This window comes from Triticum aestivum, chromosome 7B (assembly GCF_018294505.1).
Source record: "Triticum aestivum cultivar Chinese Spring chromosome 7B, IWGSC CS RefSeq v2.1, whole genome shotgun sequence".
Taxonomy (NCBI): Eukaryota; Viridiplantae; Streptophyta; class Magnoliopsida; order Poales; family Poaceae; genus Triticum; species Triticum aestivum.
The window spans coordinates 21030330-21057486 of NC_057813.1; the positions used below are offsets into that span (position 1 = coordinate 21030330).

Genomic DNA, 27157 nt, shown 5'->3' on the forward strand with positions numbered 1-27157 from the left:
TGGAGTGATGAGTTGCTGGTTCAAATCCACATGGCCTGATTAATTTTTAAATCTACAAATCTTTCTCACGTCCACTAGCAGGTGGGTCCCACATAAAGGTAGAAAGAGTAGGCTGACTGTCAAGTGAGACCTATGTGCGAATAAATTATACAGCCATAATTATTACGTGGGTATGAATTATACAACCGTATTATAAAAAAGCTGGGGTTGTTTCTGCAAAAAGGACATCACACATGTCACACCTAATGGCTCCGCCACCAACGGTCATTGACAGTGGGGCCATGCATGTGTGGCACGCCACGCAAGCGGCGAAAACGCCCACGTACACGCTTTGTGACCGTATTTGCACCAGAACGCAAGTTGGATGACCACAAATCCGTATTTTTGAAGTTTTAGCACCAAACTGAACATACAGAGCAAGTTATATGACTCCTGGTGATATTACCTCTTTTTTCAACACCCCATCTCTCGCCCTTGCGCAATTAATCGCCTCTAATTGTTATCTACCTTGAAGATATATGGAGTCCTCGGGACCTCATATTAGTGTGGTGCACGTTGGTGAAGGAGCCAACACGCATCCTCCCTTCGCCCCGCGAGCCTTTTGGGCCGCCCATGTGCGGGAGGCGGTTCACCCCTTGTTTTTCTTTTTTCTTCTCTTTTGTTTTGTTTTTGTTCTATTCTTCATTAAAATAATTAGAGAATTCGAAAAGTTCCAATATCCAAAAAATGTGAATTTTGAAAAAAAAGTCTTCAAGAAATCATAATATGTTCACGGATTCAGAAAACGTTCTTGATTTAAAAAAAAGACCGCATATTCAGAAAACATTCGTGATTTTAAAATCAATGTTTGAAAATTAAAAAAAGTTCGCGATTTTGAAAACAAAAGGTTTTTCATTTAAAAAAAGGCCATATACTAAAAAAATCACGAATTAAAAAAATGTTTCATCTATTTACAAAAATATATTCATGAATTCACAAAAGTTCATGCATTTATAAATAATGTTCAGCTTAAAAACTATTAATGTTTTCAAAATAACAAAAAAGTTCATGAATGAGAAAAAAATCGTCGACTCAGAAAATTTCAATGATTCAAAAAAGATTCACGAATCAAAAAATGTTCGCAAATTCAGAAATGTTCATGACTAAAAAAAATCACAGTTTCATAAAAAATGTTCGTATATTCAAAAACCTTCAAATATTGTAAAAAATATTCGAGATCAAAGAATGTTTGTTAATGAGAAAAATCTTCATGAATTCAAAAAATGTTCCGGAAATTACAAAAATGTTTGCGAATTTCAAAAATTGTTCCCTAGTTTGACAAAAGTTCATAGATTCACAAATTTTTTCTCAGATTCGAAAAATATTTCATTTAACACAAAAAAGTGTTCACGAATTTAAAAAATTCATCCAATTTTTTTGAAAATGCATGTGAATTTAAAAACATGTTAATAATTTCTGAAAAATAGCGAATTTCTTAAAATATTTGCTAATTCGAAAAAATCACAAATTTCATAAATATTAATGTATTTTGAAATTGTTCACAATTTCAAAAATATTTGTGCCTTCCAAAAAGTGTTCACTAATACTAAAACTGTTCTTGACTTCCAAAAATGTTCATTGTTTCTCAGAAATATTCACTTATTTAAAATATAATCACAAAACAAAAAGTAAATATGGAAAAAATAAATAAAAAATAAGTAAAAAACGAACATGGAAAAGGAAACGGAAAATCGGGAATGAAATAAATAAAATTTAAATAGAAATGGAAAAATGGAAAAAGTGCAAATAATAAAAATAGTGTAGTTAAAAAGAAGAGGAAATGCCAAATGAAAAAGAAATAAGCCGGTTCAGGGAAGTTTCTAGAACCGTCGCCAATCGGTTGCGTAAAAACCAACATGGGCCGGCCGAAACAGAATAGAAGCGTACGGAAGGGGCTACACGTCAGGTAGCTATTTGGCGTTGTCTCAAAAAAAAAGGTAGCTATTTGGCGACCTACACGCCAAATAGGATATACGTGATCTGGGGTCAAAGGACGGCGGCAACAAATTTGTGGGCATGTGACGCTCTAGAGAGGGGGACCTCCTGTACAGCGCTCGTTGCGCCCGTAATGCAACCAGCGCTCACGCCTAAGCATTCATGGGCCGGCCTAGGCAGGCTTCACGCGCGAGCGGCTGAGCGGGTGCCTGGTTTGCCAGTCCGCTTGTTGACCGATGAACCATTGAGTGTAAAAAAACGAAAAATCCAGAATTTTTTTGCAAAATCATAATTGTTTCTGAATTCAAAAGATTTCATGAAATGTCAAAAGGGTTCACACATTTTAGAAAATTTCATGATTTTGAAAAAAAAAGTTCACAATTTTTTAAAAAGTTCATCAAATGTAAGAAAGTTCATTTTTAGAAAAAATAGCAAATTTCAGAAAAAGTTCGTTGATTTTGAGTAAAAAATGACAAATCGAAAAGTTTCATCAATTTTTTTATTTTTTTCATCGATTTTTTTATGAATTTCAAGAAAAAAATCACAATTTTAAAAAGTCCATCAATTTCGAAGTAAAATATTGCTTTTTATAAAAAGTTCATGAATTTGCAAAGAATTCATCGATTTTGAAAAATTGTTCATGGATTTTGGAAAAAGTCTTCATGAATTTAAAAAAACAAAAAAAGGACAAGAAAAGAGAAAAAGTAAAAAGAAAGAAAAAAGAAAAATAATTATAATAACCGCCCAAAAACTTACCAGTGAACCGAAAAAAATAGTTTAGGAAGCTTCCGAAAACCGGGGCTGCCACAAACAAGGGAGATAATAAAAAGAGAAATGGAAGTAATCTATTACGTTTGGTGCGCTGTCGTAGTAGTTAGTGTGTTGCTGTGTGAATTGATTGATCACGAGTTCTTTTGGAATTTGAGAGAGAAAAGAAAAAAAGAAGATGGGCCGGCCCCGCTCGTGTGTATGTGTGGGGGGCGGGGGGTATGCGCCAGTTGGCAGAATTGCCTTTAATGGGCGCTTAAAGCGCCATATAGGAAATGTCCTAGAGAGGCGCCATGCCCCCTTCCAGGTCAAGCCCATGGGCTTTCACCCAGGTCTGGCCTGGCATGGTCGGCACCCCGGCGGCTTGGGACCCATAAATAGTTGAGTTTTTTCATTTATTGATGTTGTTCTCTGATGTTTTCTGCTAAACAATCCCCTAAAAAAGATAAACAAGATTGTTTAGTAGTAAATTGGAAATGTTACAAAGGTTGTTTAACTTCATGAAATTTTAAACATAGCAATCACAATAAAAATAAATGCTAAGTTACTGGAAATGACGTTTCACCTGAGAAGTCATTCCCTTCACCATAGAAACACATAAGCTTTATCTTGATGCTTGTATGATCGATTGCTCGATAATATTCTGCAAGACGCAAAGGCTTTGTACATGTATTTATCGCTAAATTGCTTTTTTGATTTCCAAAAAAGGAGGTTTGGACTGCACTACAGAATGGTTGCTCTACAAAAAAGAAAATTGAGCGGTTTCATTAAAAAAAATAGAGCAATGCAGAGAAGGGAGAAGATGGACAAGATTAAACTCTAAATTCGAACACTTTACTTGTAACAATTTACAATTTACAGCTTAGCTCTTACAATTTGCAATTTACATGGACTTTGGAATACCCCAAGTCTTGTTCACCTTGTTAAACTACCCGTGGAATCCTGAGCGCCAAGCCTTTGATCACCTTGACATTTCCAAAGTCCACTGATACTACACAATACATCACGCTGTTCATGCACGCCCACAGGCTACGGCTTCCTACGCCTCGTATTTGCAGATGTTCTCGAATCCCATGTACTCATGCCGCGCGATCTTGTGGATCGTGTTGGAGATGCCGACTCCACCTGCACAAAAATTTCAGGGCCCGATGTTCGGTTTGAAACCATGTGATGGTTGCATCACTTGCACTGAGAGTGAGGGGAGGGAAACCTGGTACCTAGAGAGAGCGCGCTGATGAAGATCATGAAGGACAATATGAAGACGATGATCGACGCCCGTCCTAGCAGATCAATTAGCTTCCTCACAACCCTCTGGCCGACGATCGCAGCGAAAAATGCCAGGATGGTCAAGTAGACAGCTGCACAGGTTTCACTTCAGAGTAAGTAACAAGTGCTAGATAATCATGGGAGGATATATCAGAGAAAATAGAGGTAGTACCATATGGCACAGGGAACCGGTTCAGGAGGTAGTACTCTACGACGGACATGGAAGATGAGAACATATCGCGAAGGTGGCTGTAGCACTTGCGACCTGCAGTACAGACAGGTCGAATGTGCGATAAATAGGTAGTAGAAAGTAGAAACCATGATCAATACATAAGGTTATTAACATGAGTGAACAAAGATCGATTTACTTGCGGAGGAACACCGAGCTCCAGGAAGAGAGGCCCCATGATGGAGCCCCCACCGACGCCAAGCAGACCGGCAACGACACCAGCGGTGACGCCCAAGAAGCAGTACACCAGTAGCTGATGAGCTTTCAGGCTGTTCTGCTCATTCCTCTTTGATGATATCACCCTCCTCCCCTGCACCAAACCTACTGCCTCGTACATGGCCACCCCAACAGACACAGGGATCTGCGCACGTATCCAACATGTAAATGACCTACGGATCCATTTTGTATGCGCTATAGTTCAATACCTAGCTGAAGAAAATCGGTACAGTCAGTACCTGGAGTAAGTTCAGAACCCAATACCAGATGGAGCAAGTTGCCATGTAGTTCTGCAAACATGAAGAATTACATAAGCCAGATGTTACGGACAGGAATTTGGTGAACATGGTTCCACATGCACCCTTTTATGAATAGTAAATTAAAAAAATACTAGAAAAAAAATAAAAAATCTAAATATTTTTTTAACATACATAGTCGACTCATATACTTGAGTATGAAGTTTTATGAAGAAATGACCCTAGGCAAAAATGACAAAATAGACGCTATATTAGAAAACACTGTTTGCTGAATAGTAAGGACCTTATTGTATTTTCTTCACTAAGGATACTACGAGTATCTTTTTTCACGAAACTTCACACATGAGTAGAATGGTCGACCAAGTTTGGTAGTCCAAAAAAATTCAGAAATTTTTCGAATTTTTCTAGTATTTGTTTTGAATTTACTACGCATGTGGGTGCGCGTGGAACCATGTTCACCTGTGTATTTTCGAGATGTTACTGTCAATTTCTATTTCTCCGGACGTAAATTCCATACAGTATCTTTCTTCGCAGTATGAGTTGCATGCATGTAGTAGTTTGCCATTTAGAATATCTTCCTGTGCATCCTGAACTAGATTATTGAATACTATTATGGATAACATAGGCAACAGGGAAACTGAACACACAAGTGCACAGCTTGGTATTGTAAAAGGGAACAATTGATATTTAATAAAGTAGCTGATCTTTGAAGACCAAAAGTACTTCATAATTATCCAGGAATTCATGTTACTATTATAGTTTCAAATTGAAATTGCAGTTGAGGCCAGGTGCACACCTTAGTGACCTGAAGACCAAGGAATGCTACCCAGACAAAGGCAAGAAGGCCAACCTCCTTCCAGTAAACATTCTTCCAAATGGATACCTGCAGCATCAGACCAGCTGTACTCTTATGAGTCCTTTAAGATGATTGTTTCCAAGGCCAGGGAATGTAATGTTCATTGATTTTTTATTTCACCGCTTCGTCTGACGGGGTTTCATTTCGATCATGATCCGGCATATTTTCAGTCTGAGATGTGGCATTGAGTCCTTCAGACAGCGGCATGTACTCCTGTTCTTCAGCTGCTGCCAGACAGAAAACATAAGCAACATTTTTCCGCACTTCATAAATGATGAATAGTTTTGTTCATTGGTCACTTACTGGTTTGTTCCGATCGTATTGCTGTCTCCTGAGCCAATAATCGAATGAATGGGTTTCTAAGTATCCCTAATATGATGCCAAAACAAAAAGTACAGGTATCCAAGAAAAAACCAAAACAATCATTACCGTTATGATTATCGTCTCTTTCTTCCATGTTTCGATAGCCTTCAGAAAAGCTTTAGTTGAAGTAACTGAAATATAATTCGGAAATTACTCTGAGGTCAGCTACAATGACAGCTAAGATTAACTAACGTTTGCTGCAGTTTCAGGGCAATGTTTGAGCACCTATGAAGAGAATGATCAAGAGGACTGTGACGAGCCAGTCAGGGAATATCACATTGCAGATGACCCCAATGCTGACCCCTAGCATCAGCATGGGCTGTATGAGCAGGACTAGATCATAGTCTATCACTGGCATGTCCAATGTTGGGTGCTTCAGCTTGAGGTTACAGTACACAGTTGACACGGCGGCCCCCATGATCATACCTGTGGCAGAGTACACTATCTCAGTTCTCAAAAATAATCAAGAAGCTTTTTTTCTTCTCGAAAAGCAGGAGGTTAAACCTCCGGCCTAATAATCATGAAGCTAACAGATCTTCCAATGATATGTTATCTGATGATGGATTTTTTATTTTTTTTTCACCTTTTGTATTAAGGTAAATATTAAGAGAAAATCTGTTCAATCAATGGAATACATTTGAGATGTACCTTGCACTTCAAATTATAGAATGTTTTACCAAAAAAAATGTTGAAATGTTTCTGTTTATAGTGTAAAAAAAGGAATATGCAGCTAAACTGTTTATATTACAAGCTAGTTTATAGTGCCATAATGTGCAGAATAAGTGTTGGGCCATTTATGTGTGTTAGTTGTTTTAGCCTAAGTGGGCCACCAAATTCCTCAGTAAGATATACAGGACTTCATTGCAAATAATACAGTATGAATAAAAACAAACAAGAAGAATACATGGATAGATAAAAAGAAAAATAATACGTGGCATGAAGATGAACTGAATCCTCACACTTTGACATCGCCGCCGATGACTTGGGATCAAAGCCGATGATCAAGGTAAGCATCGGCACGAAGATCCCGCCGCCACCTACACCGCCGATGCTGCCGAATGCTGCTCCGAAGAATCCAATGAATGAACCCAACACAAATTTCCACCCAAATTTCATGGGCTACATGTAAAGGAACAGAGAATCAGCAAATCAACAAGTCATTTCGGCCAATAGCGACTCATGGATAAAAATGGAGAAGTACAGAATGGGTCAGAACCATCAAAGAGCCAGCTCAATTTTAACTAGCCTACTGGTTGATTTAAACAACTTAATTTGCTGACATGTGTTTCTGCGCAAGCTCTGGGATAAATACAGCTCGAAATTAACACAGAAGAAAAAGCCTTCAGTTATTACCGGCCACACGTGGTGGTAGGTGGTTCCGTCGCTCTGCCACAGGGAGTTGGCCAGCTTGCGCAGGTAGCTCACCTCCTCCGGAGGTGCCACGGCGCCGGTGAACGAGAGCCCCCTGTCGGCGACGACGGTGCAGGCCACGCCCAGCACCGCGACGACGTGCCATTTCATCCCCATTTCTCACCCTCCTGCAAATCTGTGATCTTTGAGCTCTCTCTTTGGACGCAACAGCCACAAAAGGGAGCAGGGCCGATAGGCGAATTTTTGAAGGAGATTTGAAGTGTGAGAGAGCTGCAAGAACCGAACGGGTGGAGATGATTGATGACTTCCTATGTCAAATATTTGAATAGTACGATTTGACAACTATCGACCCACCTACCAAATGATATGAAGTGTGTTACTTGTGTTATTAACGTGCAATCAAAGTGCGGCTAAAGAAAAAGTGCGATCAAAGTGGTGTTGTCAAATATCTCGGAATGGAAGTTTTAAAATGAGGATTGCGATGCGATGCACACAGGCATAAAGCCATATATTTGTTTAAGTTTGAGTAGTAACAAAGTAACCGCAACCAACGACCGCATGGTGTATGAGGTAAGCAATAACCTATTATTGAATCGTCCTTCAAACCGGTTGTAAGTATTCCGTGCCACCATCTTCTATTGATTACACTTAGAAATCATAAGCTCTCATATTTCTGCATTGTATATAGGTCCACCCTGTAGCTCAAAAGATAACCTGCAAAAAAAATTGAATCTTTGTTCTGTTAAAAACATAATCATCCTACAGTTCCTTCAAGACCAAAGAAAAGCAGAAACTCCCACACGAATTCGTGCATTAGTTTTAGACTCAAACCCACCTAACTAGTTGACAAACATACACTATTGGAATTTCGTATACGCCGGGTGTCAGGGTCTTCGCCGAGAGCCAAAACATGAGCACTCGGCAAAGTAAGAAACACCGAGAGCAGTACTCGGCAAACCTGTCTTCCCGGCAACTAACTATCGTTGTCGTCACTGTCTCACAGCGAACAAGTACCGCACGGCAAAGCGTGCAGTCGCCGAGAGCCACACACGACAAAGGGGGGCCACCTGGCCTGCCAGTTTTGAACTGACGATGTTGTCACTTGGGGTGGCCTATACCGAGAGTGGCTCTCGGCAATTATCAATAAAACGTTTTCCCTACCTGACATGTGGTCCCACTGGTCACATTTATCAGTAAAAGTTATTATATTGTTTGCTAAATATTTAAAAAGAATAATATGACGATATCTTTGCCGAGAGCAGCTCTCGGCAATGCTCGCCATACGACTATTGACTAAACCCTTTGGAACTGACCAGTGGGACATTGTCCCACATGGCAGCTGACCTTTTACCGGGGGTCACAACCCTCAGAAAAGAGTGGCACCACTGTAGTAGTGAAGTGCTGCTTAGTTGACTCCTTTTCCGATTGTAGCTCTCGGTAGTCTATCAGTTTCCGAGTGTTGCTCTCGGAAATGTGTCCCATTGCTTCTATTTCTAAGCTCTTTCTTGTCTGATCCCTGCAACTGAAAACAACTACAATACAATATTTGTATATATATGCAATGCAGAAAATGGTATCATAACAAATGAATGTGGGAGCTCCTAGCTCCCTAGTAATTCATCGAGTAACACAACACACACATAGGCATAATTTGAAGTTGTCCACATATATAGGCGAATGTTTCATACTAGTACACATCACACACAAGTTCGCAAATTCATACATATTGTTAACTTATGGAAGTTCACCACTTGCAAAACACGTGCACGTCACATAGAAGTTCACATGTTCATAGATCATCTTAAGGAGGAGGAGGGGCCATCGGGTTAAGATTCTGGAGGAGGAGGAGGAGGGGCATCACTTCCACTGCTTTGAGATTGCATAAGACCTATAAGAGTAGAGTCACGTGAGGGTGGTTCGTCGCTATATAATGAATGTTCTACTATAGTTTAGAGAATGTTCTACCTGTAGTTGATTCTTGAGCAACTTCAACCTTTCGTTCATGTCTGCTCATTCATTATTTCTGCTCTCTTGCTCAGCCAGCCGCCTTTGCTCCTCTTCAGCAGCCCGCTGCTCCATTAAATCCTGTAACATGGCATTAGGCTCATATAGGTTGGAATGGTGCTATTTCAAGGCATGGACATAAATGAAAGGTTAGGATGGTAACCTTGAGACGTGCTATCCAATACTAGGGAAAAGCCTAGCAGTGGCGCAATTTATTGGCATATCAGTAGCGCGAGTACCCGCACTACTGATACGACGCTACAGCTAAAGCTTAGCAGTAGCGCCTGCTGGCACGCGCTACTGCTATATCTACTTAGTAGTAGCGCTTTTCTGGACAACCGCTACTGGTAATTACTAGTAGCACTTCTCTCCGCCCGCGCTACTACTATTTTTTGGTATTCTATTTCTTTTTAATTTTAGGCCGTATTCATACACCTTTATATAATTTTTTCATACAATAGTAATTTAGAGATTGTTTTTACATTATAATGAGTTATTAAATCACAAGGTGAAAGAACCGCAGATTAGTTTCAAATGGATCGATCCTAAGTGACCAAGTCATGGATTATCACGATAATCCATGACTTGATCACTTAGGATCCATCCACTTAAAACTAATCTGCGGTTCTTTCACCCAATGATATAATAACATACTCATCATCATCATCATCATCATATTAATATTAAAAACTCTTGCATCATATCATCATGAACAACACTAGCTAATAATCATCATAGTTATTACTACCAACACTATTTAATCATCATAGTCATACTCTAATCACCACCAACACCAGCTAATATTAATCATCATAGTCATCACCACCAACACTCATTCTAGCTAGCTAATCACTCCTACCGCTCTTTCTCATGTAAAATAGCATAGAACATGTGGAGCGCTCCTGATTCATCGTACTGAAGCATGCAGATGAACCTATCTCCTAATTGTGGGCTGCGCTTCTGATTGATGCCCCCAAGTACTTCTCTGCGATCCTTCACAATTTTGTTCAAGTCTTTGACTATTAAGACTTGCTCGCTTCTAGAAACCCTGAATGCACTCATGTGCAATGTAGGAAGTCTTGACCGTATGCTAACCATGGACATGCGACCTTTAGCTTCCATCCACTGAGGCACAACATCATCAAAAGTCCCTGTTGAAGAACATCATAGTAAAATACTTAGCAATGAAATTTAGCTTAAAAAATAATGTATGCAAAAGATGCACTAAGGACAAATAGTAAAAGCCTACCATCTTTCCTAAATAGATGTGACCGTAGTTCAGTACGAACACTATTGGTCGCACGTTTTGAGTACTAAGATTTCTAAGTCCAGGAAAATAATTTGTCTTGACAGTATGAAGACCCTCAAGCCATGAAACACAATGACTTGTCTCCTCGCAGTTTAGTCCAGCCCCGAGACAGTGGTAGGTCATGTCTACCAAGTGCTGGACATGTTTGCTTGAATGTAAATAAGCCGTCAATAGAAATTAGTTGTCAAATATTTTTAAATAAACAAAATCCAACACATAAATATGGTTGAGAAACTTACATAATGGTAGAACTGGAGGCGTCTGCACATCGACCTAGATGTCGATATTATCTTCAATATCATCTTCCGGACGAATATCAAAGGTGATAAGCACATCAGGCTTAAATGTATAAGCCTTGCATACTGCTCTCCATTGTTTGCATTCAAAATGGGTGTATGTGTCTGTATTGTATAATTTTGCGGGAAAACTATAACCATGCTCGATCCTCAAGTTAACTCTTTTTACCTCCATAGTTTCCATACTACTGAACCAACCTTATCCAAGACATATATTCTTGCATGGCAGGGGATACACTGGTAGAATAGTAAAAAAATTAAATTCTAAGTTGAAGCAAAAGAAGAAGAAGTCATGCTTAATTACGAAAATAGACTTGTTGTTGTGACTTATTGTATCCACTTCGAAGGTGTCATCCAGCTTGATGCTGAAGCGCCTACCACCAACTAGGTGAGGCCTGTCACACAGGCCGCGCTCGTCTTCGCAGAATTCGCACATACCGAATTCCTTTTCATCGTCAGACATTTCCTATATTCATAGTTGAAACATTAATTAAAAATCGACCGAAGGCAACTACCAGGGAACTCAACACATAGATCACTATTACTCAATATGCAATAGGTTGACTTTAGGTCTGTCGAGTCTTACTTCCTAAACTCTCATCTCATGTATATGGTGGGCATTCCCTCTCTGATATTACAACTGTTGGTGATGGTCGCTACTCCTCCTTTCCCTAGTGTATTACAAATATCTAGCACAAGGAAAAGAAGGAGAAGCGACCCTCACGACAACAATCGACATTCTTCTTCTCTCATATATGATGGACACTCTGTCACTAATTTTTTGACCGTCGATGATGGTCGCTAATCCTTCTTCCCCTAGTGCATAACAAAGGTCTAGCACAAAAAGAAGGAAAAGCGACCCCCACGACAACAGTCGGCATTATTCTCTCATATATGATGGAGACTCTCCCTCACCAATTTTTGGACAGTCATGTATGGAGCCTCGACAGACTTAAAGTCAACTCGAAATGTCGTTTAACTCTCTTTCTAGCAAATCCGGGGCACCCGATATTTCGTACATATTCTAGCACAAGTCATGCTTAAATTCACGGAAAAATCCGGCATGACCTTTGCTAAAATATGACATATCGAAAGCCTGAAATTTGCCGGAACGGAAATAAACCAACACTCCGGCGAAACATAGGTCACTCAGAAATGAATGAACACTTCACACATGAGCATAAACTGGCGCTCATTGCATTTCAATGGTTTAATATTGACAAAATCATTTCAATATATCTTATAACTAAATACCCTAGTTTGGAAGTAGAGGAAGGTGGAGAAGGAGGAGGTGGACTTTTAGCTCACCGACTCGGGTGTAGAGGAAGTGGAGGTAGCTCGGATGACGATCACTCCAAGGAGACACAACTAAGCCTACATATTCCACCAAGTAAATTTTTAATTAGATCATCAAATCTCATATAGCATTCTTTGATGACAAAGTGATAATGACATAAAAAAACAAACTAGTTTTATTAATTTTCTTAATAAATATAAACTAGTTTTATAGTAAAATTTTAATTAGATCATCAAATCTCATATACCTAAATTTTCTTACTAAAAATAAACTAGTTATATTAATTCAATTAGTTCAACTTAACACTTACTATAAATAAAAATAAACTAGTTCTTACTAAAAATAAATTAGTTCTTACTAAAAGTAAACTAGTTCTATTAATTTAACTAGTTCAACTAAGCAATTACTATAAAAGAAATAAACTATTTCTTACTAAAAATAAACTAGTTCAACTAGTTCTATTAATTTAACTAGTTCAACTAAGCAATTACTATAAAAGAAATAAACTATTTCTTACTAAAAATAAACTAGTTCAACTAGTTCTATTAATTTAACTAGTTCAACTAAGCAATTACTATAAATAAAAATAAACTAATTCTTACTAAGAATAGTGGGCGGCTGGAGGAGGGAGGAGTGGGCGGCCGGTGGAGGAGGGAAGAGGGGGCGGCCAGTGGATGAGGGAGGAGGGGCGGCCGGAGGAGTAGGGAGGAGGGGGCGGCCGGAGGAGGAGGGCGGTGGAGGAGGGAGGAGGGGCGCCCGGTGGAGGAGGGTGAAGGAAATATGCCCTAGAGGCAATAATAAAGTTATTATTTATTTCCTTATTTCATGATAAATGTTTATTATTCATGCTAGAATTGTATTAACCGGAAACTTGATACATGTGTGAATACATAGACAAACAGAGTGTCACTAGCATGCCTCTACTTGACTAGCTCGTTGAATCAAAGATGGTTAAGTTTCCTAGCCATAGACATGAGTTGTCATTTGATTAACGGGATCACATCATTAGAGAATGATGTGATTGACTTGACTCATTCCGTTAGCTTAACACTTGATCTTTTAGTATGTTGCTATTGCTTTCTTCATGACTTATACATGTTCCTATGACTAGTAGATTATGCAACTCCCGTTTACCGGAGGAACACTTTGTGTGCTACCAAATGTCACAACGTAACTGGGTGATTATAAAGGAGCTCTACAGGTGTCTCTGAATGTACATGTTGAGTTGGCGTATTTCGAGATTAGGATTTGTCACTTCGATTGTCGGAGAGGTATCTCTGGGCCCTCTCGGTAATGCACATCACTATAAGCCTTGCAAACAATGTGACTAATGAGTTAGTTGAGGGATGATGCATTACACAACGAGTAAAGAGACTTGCCGGTAATGAGACTGAACTAGGTATTGAGATACCGACGATCGAATCTCGCGTAAGTAACATACCGATGACAAAAGGAACAACATATGTTGTTATGCGGTTTGACCGATAAAGATCTTCGTAGAATATGTGGGAGCCAATATGAGCACCTAGATTCCGCTATTGGTTATTGACCGGAGACGTGTCTCGGTCATGTCTACATAGTTCTCGAACCCGTAGGGTCCGCACGCTTAAAGTTCGATGACGGTTATATTATGAGTTTATGTGTTTTGATGTACCGAAGGTAGTTCGGAGTCCCGGATGAGATCGGGGACATGACGAGGAGTCTCAAAATGGTAGAGACGTAAAGATCGATATATTGGACGACTATATTCAGACATCGGAAAGGTTCCGAGTGATTCGGGTATTTTTCGAAGTACCAGGGAGTTACGGGAATACGAGGAAGAGTATTGGGCCTTAATGGGCCTTAGTGGGAAGGAGAGGCAGCAGCCAGGAGGTGGCGCGCGCCCCTCCCAAGCCCAGTCCAAATTGGACAAGGGGTTTGGGGCGCGCCCCCCCTCTCCCTTCCTTCTCCACTCCCCTCCTTTCCCCCCTTCTCCTTGTTGGACTAGGAAAGAAGGAAACCTACTCCTACTAGGAGTAGGAATCCTACTCCCTTGGCGCGCCCCTCCTAGGGCCGACCTCCTCCTCCCTTGCTCCTTTATATACGGGAGCAGGGGGGAACCCCATGGACACACAACAATTGATCATTGATATCTTAGCCGTGTGCAGTGCCCCCCTCCATCATAGTCCTCCTCGATAATATCGTAGCGGTGCTTAGGTGAAGCCCTACGTCAGTAGAACATCATCATCATCACCACGCCGTCGTGCTGGCGGAACTCTCCCTCGACAGTCGGCTGGATCGGAGTTCGAGGGACGTCATCGAGCTGAACGTGTGAAAGAACTTGGAGGTGCCGTGCTTTCGGTGCTTGATCGGTCGGGCCGTGAAGACGTACGACTACATCAACCGCGTTGTGCTTCCGCTTCCGCTTTCGGTCTACAAGGGTACGTGGACACACTCTCCCCTCTCGTTACTATGCATCACCATGATCTTGCGTGTGCGTAGGAATTTTTTTGAAATTACTACGTTCCCCAATAGTGGCATCGGAGCCTGGTTTTATGCGTAGATGTTATATGCACGAGTAGAACACAAGTGAGTTGTGGGCGATACAAGTCATACTGCTTACCAGCATGTCAACTTTGGTTCGACAGTATTATTGGATGAAGCGGCCCGGACCGACATTATGCGTACGCTTACGCGAGACTGGTTCTACCGACGTGCTTTGCACATAGGTGGCTGGCGGGTGTCAGTTTCTCCAACTTTAGTTGAACCGAGTGTGGCTACGCCCGGTCCTTGAGAAGGTTAAAACAACACTAACTTGACGAACTATCGTTGTGGTTTTGATGCGTAGGTAAAAACGGTTCTTGCTCAGCCCGTAGCAGCCACGTAAAACTTGCAACAACAAAGCAGAGGACGTCTAACTTGTTTTTGCAGGGCATGTTGTGATGTGATATGATCAAGACATGATGCTATATTTTATTGTATGAGATGATCATGTTTTGTAACCGAGTTATCGGCAACTGGCAGGAGCTATATGGTTGTCACTTTATTGTATGCAATGCAATCGCCCTGTAATTGCTTTACTTTATCACTAAGCGGTAGCGATAGTCGTAGAAGCAATAGGTGGAGAAACGACAACGATGCTACAATGGAGATCAAGGTGTCGCTCCGGTGACGGTGGTGATCATGACGATGCTTCGGAGATGGAGATCACAAGCACAAGATGATGATGGCCATATCATATCACTTATATTGATTGCATGTGATGTTTATTCTTTATGCATCTTATGTTGCTTTGATTGACGGTAGCATTATAAGATGATCTCTCACTAAAATTTCAAGGTAAAAGTGTTCTCCCTGAGTATGCACCGTTGCGAAAGTTCTTCGTGTTGAGACACCACGTGATGATCAGGTGTGATAGGCTCTATGTTCAAATACAACGGGTGCAAAACAGTTGCACACACGGAATACTCAGGTTAAACTTGACGAGCCTAGCATATACAGATATGGCCTCGGAACACTAAGACCAAAAGGTCGAGCGTGAATCATATAGTAGATATGATCAACATAGTGAAGTTCACCATTGAAAACTACTCCATCTCACGTGATGATCGGACATGGTTTAGTTGATTTGGATCACGTGATCACTTAGATGATTAGAGGGATGTCTATCTAAGTGGGAGTTCTTAAGTAATATGATTAATTGAACTTTAATTTATCATGAACTTAGTCCTGATAGTATTTTGCAAATTATGTTGTAGATCAATAGCTCGCGTTGTTGCTTCCCTATGTTTATTTTGATATGTTCCTAGAGAAAAACTATGTTGAAAAATGATAGTAGCAATGATGCGTACTGGGTCCGTGATCTGAGGTTTATCCTCATTGCTGCACAGAAGAATAATGTCCTTGATGCACCGCTAGGTGATAGAGCTATTGCAGGAGCAAATGCAGACGTTATGAACGTTTGGCTAGCTCAATATGATGACTACTTGATAGTTTAGTGCACCATGCTTAACGGCTTAGAATTGGGACTTCAAAAATGTGTTGAACGTCATGGACCATATGAGATGTTCCAGGAGTTGAAGTTAATATTTCAAGCAAATACCCGAGTTGAGAGATATGAAGTCTCCAACAAGTTCTATAGCTAAAATATGGAGGAGAATTGCTCAACTAGTGAGCATGTGCTCAGATTGTCTGGGTACTACAATTGCTTGAATCAAGTGGGAGTTAATCTTCCAGATAAGATAGTGATTGACAGAGTTCTCTAGTCACCATTACCAAGTTAGTAGAACTTCGTGATGAACTATAGTATGAAAGGGATGACGGAAATTATTTCGGAGCTCTTCGTGATGTTGAAATCGACGAAGGTAGAAATCAAGAAAGAACATCAAGTGTTGATGATTGACAAGATCACTAGTTTCAAGAAAAAGGCAAAGGGAAAGAAAGGGACCTTCATGTAGAATGGCAAGCAAGTTGTCACTCCCGCGAAGAACCCAAAAACTGGACCAAAACCTGAAACTGAGTGTTTCTACTGCAAAGGAAATGGTCACTGGAAGCGGAAATTCCCTGAATATTTGGTGGATAAGAAGGATGGCAGAGTGAACAAGGGTATATTTGATATACAAGTTATTGATGTGTACCTTACTAGTGTTTATAGTAGCCCCTGGGTATTTGATACTTGTTCGGTTGCTAAAAATTAGTAACTCGAAATAGGAGTTACAGAATAAATAGAGACTAGTTGAGGGTGAAGTGATGATGTGTGTTGGAAGTGGTTCCAAGATTGATATGATCATCATCGCACACTCCCTATACTTTCGGGATTAGTGTTGAACCTAAATAAATGGTATTTGGCATTTGCGTTGAGCATGAATATGATTTGATCATGTTTATTGCAAAATGGTTATTCATTTAAAGTCAGAGAATAATTGTTGTTCTGTTACATGAATAAAACCTTCGATGGTCATACACCCAATGAAAATAGTTTGTTGGATCTCGATCATAGTGATACACATATTCATAATATTGATGCCAAAAGATGCAAACTTGATAATGATAATGCAACTTATTTGTGGCACTGCCGTTTGGGTCATATCGGTGTAAAGCGCATGAAGAAACTCCATAAAGATGGACTTTTGGAATCACTTGATTATGAATCATTTGATGCTTGCCAACCGTGCCTTATGGGCAAGATGACTAAAACTCCGTTCTCCGGAACAATGGAACGAGCTACTGACTTGTTGGAAATAATACATACCGATGTATGCGGTCCAATGAGTGTTGATGCTCGTGGCGAGTATCGTTATTTTCTGACCTTCACAAATGATTTGAGCAGATATGAGTATATCTACTTAATGAAACACAAGTCTAAAACATTTGAAAAGTTCAAAGAATTTCAGAGTGAAGTGGAGAATCATCGTAACAAGAAAATAAAGTTTCTACGATCTGATCGTGGAGGAGAATATTTGAGTTACGAGTTTGGCCTTCATATAAAACAATATGGAATAGTTTCATAGCTCACGCCACCTGGAACACCACAATGTTATGGTGTGTCCGAACATCGTAACCGCACTTTATTGGATATGGTGCGATCTATGATGTCTCTTATCAGTTTACCACTATTGTTTTGGGGTTATGCATTAGAGACAACTGCATTCACGTTAAATAGGGAACCATCTAAATCCATTGAGACGACACCGTATGAACTATGGTTTAGCAATAAACCTAAGATGTCGTTTTTTAAAGTTTGGAGTTGCGATGCTTATGTGAAAAAGTTTCAACCTGATAAGCTCGAACCCAAATCATAGAAATGCGTCTTCATAGGATACCCAAAGGAGATTGTTGGGTACACCTTCTAATCACAGATCCAAAGGCAAAATATTCGTTGCTAAGAATGAATCCTTTCTAGAGAAGGAGTTTCTCTCGAAAGACGTGAGTGGGAGGAAAGTAGAGCTTGATAAGGTAATTTGTACCTTCTCCTGAATTGGAAAGTAGTTCATCACAGAAATCAGTTCTAGTGATTCCTACACCAATTCGTGAGGAAGCTAATGATGATGATCATGAAACTTCAGATTAAGTTACTACAAAACCTCGTAGGTCTTCCAAAGTACAGTATGCACCAGAGTGGTACGGTAATCCTGTTCTGGAAGTCATGTTACTAGACCATGATAAACCTACGAACTATGAGGAAGCGATGGTGAGCCTAGATTCTGTGAAATGCTTTGAGGCCATGAAATCTGAGATGGGATCCATGCATGAGAACAAAGTGTGGACTTTGGTGGACTTGCCCGATGATCGCCAAACCATTGAGAATAAATGGAACTTCAAGAGGAAGACGGACACTGATAGTAGTGTTACTATCTACAAAGCTCGACTTGTCGCAAAAAGTTTTTCGACAAGTTCAAGGTGTTGAATACAATGAGATTTTCTCACTCATATCGATGCTTAAGTCTGTCCGAATCATGTTAGCAATTGCCACATTTTATGAAATCTGGCAAATGGATGTCAAAACTGCATTCCTTAATGGATTTATTAAAGAAGAGTTGTATATGATGCAACCAGAAGGTTTTGTCAATCCTAAAGGTGCTAACAAATTGTGCAAGCTCCAGTGATCCATCTATGGACTGGTGCAAGCATCTCGGAGTTGGAATATACGCTTAGATGAGTTGATCAAAGCATATGGTTTTATACAGACTTTTGGAGAAGCCTGTATTTACAAGAAAGTGAGTGAGAGCTCTGTAACATTTCTAAAACTATATGTAGATGACATATTGTTAACTGGAAATGATATAGAAATTCTGGATAGCATAAAAGGATACTTGAATAAGAGTTTTTAAAAGAAAGACCTCGGTGAAGCTACTTACACATTGAGCATCAAGATCTATAAGGATAGATCAAGACGCTTGATAAGATTTTTCAATGAGTACATACCTTGATAAGATTTTGAAGTAGTTCAAAATGGAATAGTCAAAGAAGGAGTTCTTGCCTGTGTTGCAAGGTGTGAAGTTGAGTAAGATTCAAAACCCGACCATGGCAGAAAATAGAAAGAGAATGAAAAATCATTCCCTATGCCTCAGTCATCGGTTCTATAAAGTATGCTATGCTATGCACCAGACCTATTGTATACCTTGCTCTGAGTTTGGCAAGGGAGTACAATTTTGATCTAAGAGTAGATCACTAGACAGCGGTCAAGAATATCCTTAGTGAGGACCAAGAAAATATTTCTCGATTATGGAGGTGATAAAAGAGCCCGTCGTAAAGAGTTACATCGGTGCAAGTTTTTACACCGACCCAGATGACCCTAAATCTCAATCTGGATACATATTGAAAGTGGGAGCAATTAGCTAGAATAGCTCAGTGCAGAGCATTGTAGACATAGAATATTTGCAAAATACATACGGCTCTGAATATGACAGACCCGTTGACTAAACTTCTCTCACGAGCAAAACATGATCATACCTTAGTACTTTGGGTGTTAATCACATAGCGATGTGAACTAGATTATTGACTCTAGTAAACCCTTTGGGTGTTGATACATGACGATGTGAACTATGGGTATTAATCATATACAAATATGAATATTGGTGTTAAATCACATGATGATGTGAACTAGATTATTGACTCTAGTGAAAGTGGGAGACTGAAGGAAATATGCCCTAGAGGCAATAATAAAGTTATTATTTATTTCCTTATTTCATGATAAATGTTTATTATTCATGCTAGAATTGTATTAACAGGAAACTTGATACATGTGTGAATACATAGACAAACATAGTGTCACTAGTATGACTATACTTGACTAGCTCATTGAATCAAAGATGGTTAAGTTTCCTAGCCATAAACATGAGTTGTCATTTGATTAACGGGATCACATCATTAGAGAATGATGTGATTGACTTGACCCATTCCGTTAGCTTAGCACTTGATCGTTTAGTATGTTGCTATTGCTTTCTTCATGACTTATACATGTTCCTATGACTATGAGATTATGCAACTCCCGTTTATCGGAGGAACACTTTATGTGCTACCAAACGTCACAACGTAACTGGGTGATTATAAAGGAGCTCTACAGGTGTCTCTGAAGGTACATGTTGAGTTGGCGTATTTCGAGATTAGGATTTGTCACTCCGATTGTCGGAGAGGTATCTCTGGGCCCTCTCGGTAATGCACATCACTATAAGCCTTGCAAGTAATGTGACTAATGAGTTAGTTGCGGGATGATGCATTACATAATGAGTAAAGAGACTTGCCGGTAATGAGATTGAACTAGGTATTGAGATACCGACGATCGAATCTCGGGCAAGTAACATACCGATGACAAAAGGAACAACGTATGTTGTTATGCGGTTTGACCGATAAAGATCTTCGTAGAATATGTGGGAGCCAATATGAGCATCCAGGTTCCTCTATTGGTTACTGACCGGAGACATGTCTCGGTCATGTCTACATAGTTCTCGAACCCGTAGGGTCCGCACGCTTAAAGTTCGATGACAGTTATATTATGAGTTTATGTGTTTTGATGTACCGAAGGTAGTTCGGAGTCCCGGATGAGATCGGGGACATGACGAGGAGTCTCAAAATGGTCGAGATGTAAAGATCGATATATTGGACGACTATATTCGGACATTAGAAATGTTCTGATTGATTCGGGTATTTTTCGGAGTACCAGTGAGTTACGGGAATACTGGGAAGAGTATTGGGCCTTAATGGGCCTTAGTGGGAAGGAGAGGCAGCAGCCAGGAGGTGGCGCGCGCCCCTCCCAAGCCCAGTCCGAATTGGACAAGGGGTTTGGGGCGCGCCCCCCCTCTCCCTTCCTTCTCCACTCCCCTCCTTTCCCCCTTCTCCTAGTTGGACTAGGAAAGAAGGAAACCTACTCCTACTAGGAGGAGGAATCCTACTCCCTTGGCGCGCCCCTCCTAGGGTCGGCCTCCTCCTCCCTTGCTCCTTTATATACGGGGGCAGGGGGACATCCCATGGACACACAACAATTGATCATTGATCTCTTAGCCGTGTGCGGTGCCCCCCTCCACCATAGTCCTCCTCGATAATATCGTAGCGGTGCTTAGGCGAAGCCCTGCGTCGGTAGAACATCATCATCGTCACCACGCCATCGTGCTGACGGAACTCTCCCTCAACACTCGGCCTGGCATTTTGGCGCGATCGTTTCCCTTCTCCACGTGTTGCGCCTGCCATGCCGGGTCACACCACATGTCCACCAGGGCCTCCCAACAATCAGCCTTCATCCAGGGTTCCCTCACCTAGTCAGACAAAATCGAATCATTAAGGAACAAGAGGTGGATGAATCAAAGTACTAGCAACTGATGTAGTCACTTACCACTACCAAGTATTCTTCTTGCGACAAGTTGGTCCGGCAAGCAGTCTTCCTTGTCATCTTCTCTCCCTTGTCGTCGAGCGACCGACACTACGTCACGGCTTTGTACCGCAACGTGTGCTTGGTGCCAGAGAGTATCTTCCGGGCAGGTTTCACGATGCCTTTGACCGCCTTCTGCTTCTCACCGTCCACGCAAGCAAATGTTTGCTACAAGAAAGCATATGGAAATTAATACAAGGATTTGGATATGGTAAAATGCAGTGGCCGGGGCAAAGATACTTACAAAAAAGCGGTGATGACCCGGGTGGCCATGGTGTGGCACTCCGACTCAGAGAAACTGGAACGCCCCGTATTCCAGCCCAGAGATCGAGGAGAAGTCTTCTGGAATACGGCACTGCTTAGGATAGAACAAATCAGCTCTTTATTACAATATATATGGATACAAGGGGATTACATCGGCACGGTGACACTACGCCTGCCACAGTTGCTCTATGCAAGCAGCAGAACAACACGAAGCAGCGGAATAACTCTGGCAGCGGACAACAAAGATGGTGATGAACTCCAGTCTGCAGGGACTCTGGATGGAATGCTTGTCCTAGGTCGCAAACAAGGGATCCACGACAAATAAGCAATCAAATCTGGCATGACGTGCAAACTGGCATGACACGCCAGGTCAGTAATTTTTCATTTAGAATATCTTTCTGTGCAACCTGAACTAGCACTACAAAAAATACACTTCCGTGATGATACGTGTTTGTCACAGTAGGTCGCGTTTTTGTCATGCATGTACATCCATGACGATTTTATGACAGAATCAAGATAGTCATACCTGTGCTGTCGTAGAAGTGTTCCATGACATTACCAAAATTATCATCACGGAAGTGTCCACTTCCATGATGATAAATCGGGCGTCACAGAAGTGCTTTCGTCAAGGGTGACCGACACGTGGCATCCACCGTAAGGGAATGCCGTTAAGCTATCGGGTCCGGTTTTGGATTCGATAACCTGTTAACAGCCCCGACCAATGGGGATTTTCCACATGTAAAATCATCATTGGCTGGAGGAAACACGTGTCGGCTCACCGTTGGGACAGATGTCATCCACTCATTGGACCGAAGGCGCCTATGATACGGCGACACGTGGCACGGCCCAATAGAGGCCCATTCCTGTGAAAAGGCCGGCCCGTTTGACTTGGTCAAAAGGTGCCGGTCCGGCCCACGGAAAGCCTGTTAACGGCTTGTTCGCATATAGCCCATTTATAGCCCGCTAACCCAGGGCCCGTTATGACCTCTCCGAATTAGGCCCAGTAGCATCATCTGGGCAGTCCAATATGATTCCAGCTCGTTTTAACTTCCGGCCCATGTGTGGCCCATGACTTCTTTTGGCCCATATGAGGCCCTTTGTAACTCTTGGCCCATTAACGGCCCGTGGTGAAACTGGCCTGTAATGAACAGTGTATCACTTTATACCCATTAACGGCCCGTTATTCCATTGGGCTGTTGAGGGAGTCCTGGATTAGGGGGTGTCCGGATAGCCGGACTACCATCATCAGCCGAACTATCATCGGCCGGACTATCATCATCGACCGGACTCCAAGACTATGAAGATAGAAGATTGAAGACTTCGTCCCGTGTCCGGATGGGACTTTCCTTGGCGTGGAAGGAAAGCTTGGCGATACGGATACGTAGATCTCCTACCATTGTAACCGACTCTATGTAACCCTAGCCCTCTCCGGTGTCTATATAAACCGGATGGCTCTAGTCCGTAGGACACAACAACAACCATTACAATCATACCATAGGCTAGCTTTTAGGGTTTAGCCTCCTTGATCTCGTGGTAGATCCACTCTTGTAAACATCCACAATATCAATATCAATCAAGCAGGACATAGGGTTTTACCTCCATCAAGAGGGCCCGAACCTGGGTAAAACATCGTGTCCCTTGTCTCCTGTTACCATCCGCCTAGACGCACAGTTCGGGACCCCCTACCCGAGATCCGCCGGTTTTGACACCGACATTGGTGCTTTCATTGAGAGTTCCTCTGTGTCATCACCAATAGGCTTGATGGCCTCTTCAATCGATAACGACGCAGTCCTGGGTGAGACTTTTCTCCCCGGACAGATCTTCGTATTCGGCGGCTTCGTACTGCGGGCCAACTCACTTGGCCATCTGGAGCAGATTGAAAGCTACACCCCTGGCCGCCAGGTCAGGTTTGGAAGCCTAAACTTCACGGCCGATATCCGCGGGGACTTGATCTTCGATGGATCTGAGCCACAGCCGAGCGTGCCGCGCTGTCACGATGGGCACGACCTAACTCTGCCGCTGGACAGCACCTTGGAGGCCGCACACGAACCCGCTCTGACCCATAGTCTGGAGCCGATCACTCAGATCGAGGATGGATGGCTGGACACCGCCTTGGGAGCTGCAACTTCTACGGCGATGGAGCCGAAAACTTACCTTGTCCCGCAAAAAGCTCATGACTCCGAGGTGCTAGACTCTCTGCCGGACTCCGAACCTCCTGCGCCCCTTCCAGTCGAATCCGATTGGGCGCCGATCATGGAATTCACCGCTGCGGACATCTTTCAGCACTCACCCTTCGGCGATATCTTAAATTCGCTGAAGCATCTCTCGCTATCCAGAGAGCCCTGGCCGAACTACGGCCAGGATGGTTGGGACGCGGACGATGAAGAAATTCAGAGCCCACCCACCACCCACTTTGTAGCCACCGTCGACGATCTAACCGACGTACTAGACTACGACTCCGAAGACATCGAAGGTATGGACGACGATGCCGGAGACTGTCAAGAACCAGTGCCTACAGGACACTGGAAGACCACCTCGTCATACGACATATATATGGTGGACACCCCAAAAGATGGGGACGGCGAAGAAGCAACGGAGGCCGATTCCTTAAAGGAACAACCCAAGCGCCGACATCAGCGGCGCCGCTCTAAATCCCGCCACAGCAAGAATAGAGATTCCGGCACAGGAGATAATAACACCCTAGAAAGTGCTGAAGACAAACCCCTCCAGCACGATCTAGCGCAGGAGGAGGCAGAAGCAAGCCCTCACGAGAGGGCGGCAGACGAAGAGGTCGAGGATGATAATTACTTACCTCCCTCCAGAGACGAGGCAAGCCTCGACGACGACGAATTCGTCGTGCCTGAGGATACCGTCAAACAAGAGCGTTTTAGACGCAGGCTAATGGCCACGGCAAATAGCCTAAAGAAAAAGTAGCAACAGCTTCAAGCTGATCAAGACCTACTGGCTGACAGATGGACCGAGGTCCTCGCGGCCGAAGAGTATGAACTCGAACTCCCCTCCAAAAGTTACCCAAAACGCAAGTTGCTCCCCCGACTAGAGGAGGAAGCGTACAAACCTGCATCACCAGTGCACAATACGGCAGACCGACCACCTCGTGGCCGCGACAGAGAGGCGTGCAAGCCCTCCACCAAAACCGTACCCCGGCATCGCTCAAAAAGCATGAAGCAACGGGGGAACGGGCCGGACTTGCGGGATATATTGGAGGACAAGGCAAGACAATCCAGATCTATCTATGGAACACGTGGGCGCCCCAAGACCCACGACGAATACCGTCGTGCCGGATACAACTACTCCGGCCGGGCCAAACACAGCAGACAACGCTCTTTCGAGCTACGTCGCGATATTGCTCAATACAGAGGCGCCGTGCACCCACTATGCTTCACTGACGAAGTAATGGATCATCAAATCCCTGAAGGGTTTAAACCCGTTAATATCGAATCCTACGATGGCACAACAGACCCCGCGGTTTGGATTGAGGATTATCTCCTCCATATACATATGGCCCGCGGCGACGATCTTCACGCCATCAAATATCTCCCACTCAAGCTTAAAGGACCAGCTCGGCATTGGCTTAACAACCTGCCCGCAGAGTCAATTGGATGCTGGGAAGACCTGGAAGCCGCATTCCTCGACAACTTCCAGGGCACGTATGTGCGACCACCGGACGCAGATGACCTAAGCCACATAATCCAGCAGCCAGACACATCGGCCAGGCAATTCTGGACATAATTCTTAACAAAGAAAAATCAAATCGTCGACTGTCCGGATGCAGAGGCCCTCGCTGCCTTCAAACATAACATCCGCGACGAGTGGCTGGCCCGGCACCTAGGACAGGAAAAGCCGAAATCCATGGCAGCCCTCACATCACTCATGACCCGCTTCTGTGCGGGAGAGGATAGCTGGCTAGCTCGCAGCAACAACCTCAGTTAAAACGCTGGCAGTCCGGATACCAAGGACCACAATGGCAGGTCGCGTCGAAACAAAAACAAACGCCGCATTAACGGTGACAACAATGAGGATACGGCAGTCAACGCCGGATTCCGAGGCTCCTAGCCTGGTCAATGGAAGAAGCCATTCAAAAGAACCACTCCGGGCCCGTCCAATTTGGACCGAATACTCGACCGCTCCTGTCAAATACATGGAACCCCCGAAAAGCCAGCTAACCACACCAACAGAGATTGTTGGGTATTCAAGCAGGCAGGCAAATTAATCACCGAAAACAATGACAAGGGGCTACACAGCGATGATGAGGAAGAGGACCGGCCGCCGAACAACAGAGGACAAAAGGGATTCCCCCCTCAACTTCGGACGGTAAACATGATATACGCAACGCATATACCCAAGAGGGAGCGGACGCATGCACTAAGGGACGTATACGCGATGGAGCCAGTCACCCCAAAATTCAACCCATGGTTCTCTTGCCCGATCACTTTCGATCGAAGAGACCATCCGACCAGTATCCGCCATGGCGGATTCACTGCATTGGTTTTAGACCCAATCGTCGATGGATTTCACCTCATGAGAGTCCTGATGGACGGCGGCAGTAGCCTGAACCTGCTTTATCAGGATACAATGCGCAAGATGGGCATAGACCCTTCAAGGATTAAACCGACAAAGACAACCTTCAAAGGCGTCATACCAGGTGTCGAGGCCAGTTGTACAGGCTCAGTTACACTGGAAGTGGTCTTCGGATCCCCGGATAATTTCCGAAGCGAGGAGTTAATCTTCGACATAGTCCCATTCCGCAGTGGCTATCATGCTCTGCTCGGACGAACCGCGTTCGCAAAATTCAATGCGGTGCCGCATTATGCATACCTTAAGCTCAAGATGCCAGGCCCTCGTGGAGTCATCACGGTCAATGGAAACACGGAACGCTCCCTCCGAACGGAGGAACATACAGCGGCTCTCGCGGCAGAAGTACAGAGCAGCCTTTTAAGGCAATTTTCGAGTCCGGCGTTAAACGACCGAACACGGACAAACGCGCCCGGAGCAACATCAACCAAGACCACCTGGCACGTTCCGAGCACGCGTAGCAATGCAGCCTCAACCCCAGCCCTCACACAATATTAAGACAAACTCTCCGCGTAGATAATTACGCCCTGGAGATACCATGGGCATAGGGGGAGAGGCACAACCACAACAGACCCAGAGTGCGGTTCGACCACACCAGGGGCTCCCAAGTGTGTCGCTCTTTTTATCTTTTATTTCTCTCTTTTTTATACAGAACTCTGTCCGGCGGCGAACCTGCCGAACTCATGATGCAACAGCCAGGGAGGGACAAAGGCTGCGACGAACACTCAGGTGGTCTCCATTACGAGCATTA

General features: G+C 42.9%; 1 pseudogene; it reads right to left on the minus strand.

Annotated features, from left to right (window-relative positions):
• Nucleotides 1-3781: 3781 nt before the first annotated feature.
• LOC123162511 (sulfite exporter TauE/SafE family protein 3-like) lies at nucleotides 3782-7456 on the minus strand (annotated as a pseudogene).
• Between the last annotated feature and the right edge of the window lie 19701 nt (nucleotides 7457-27157).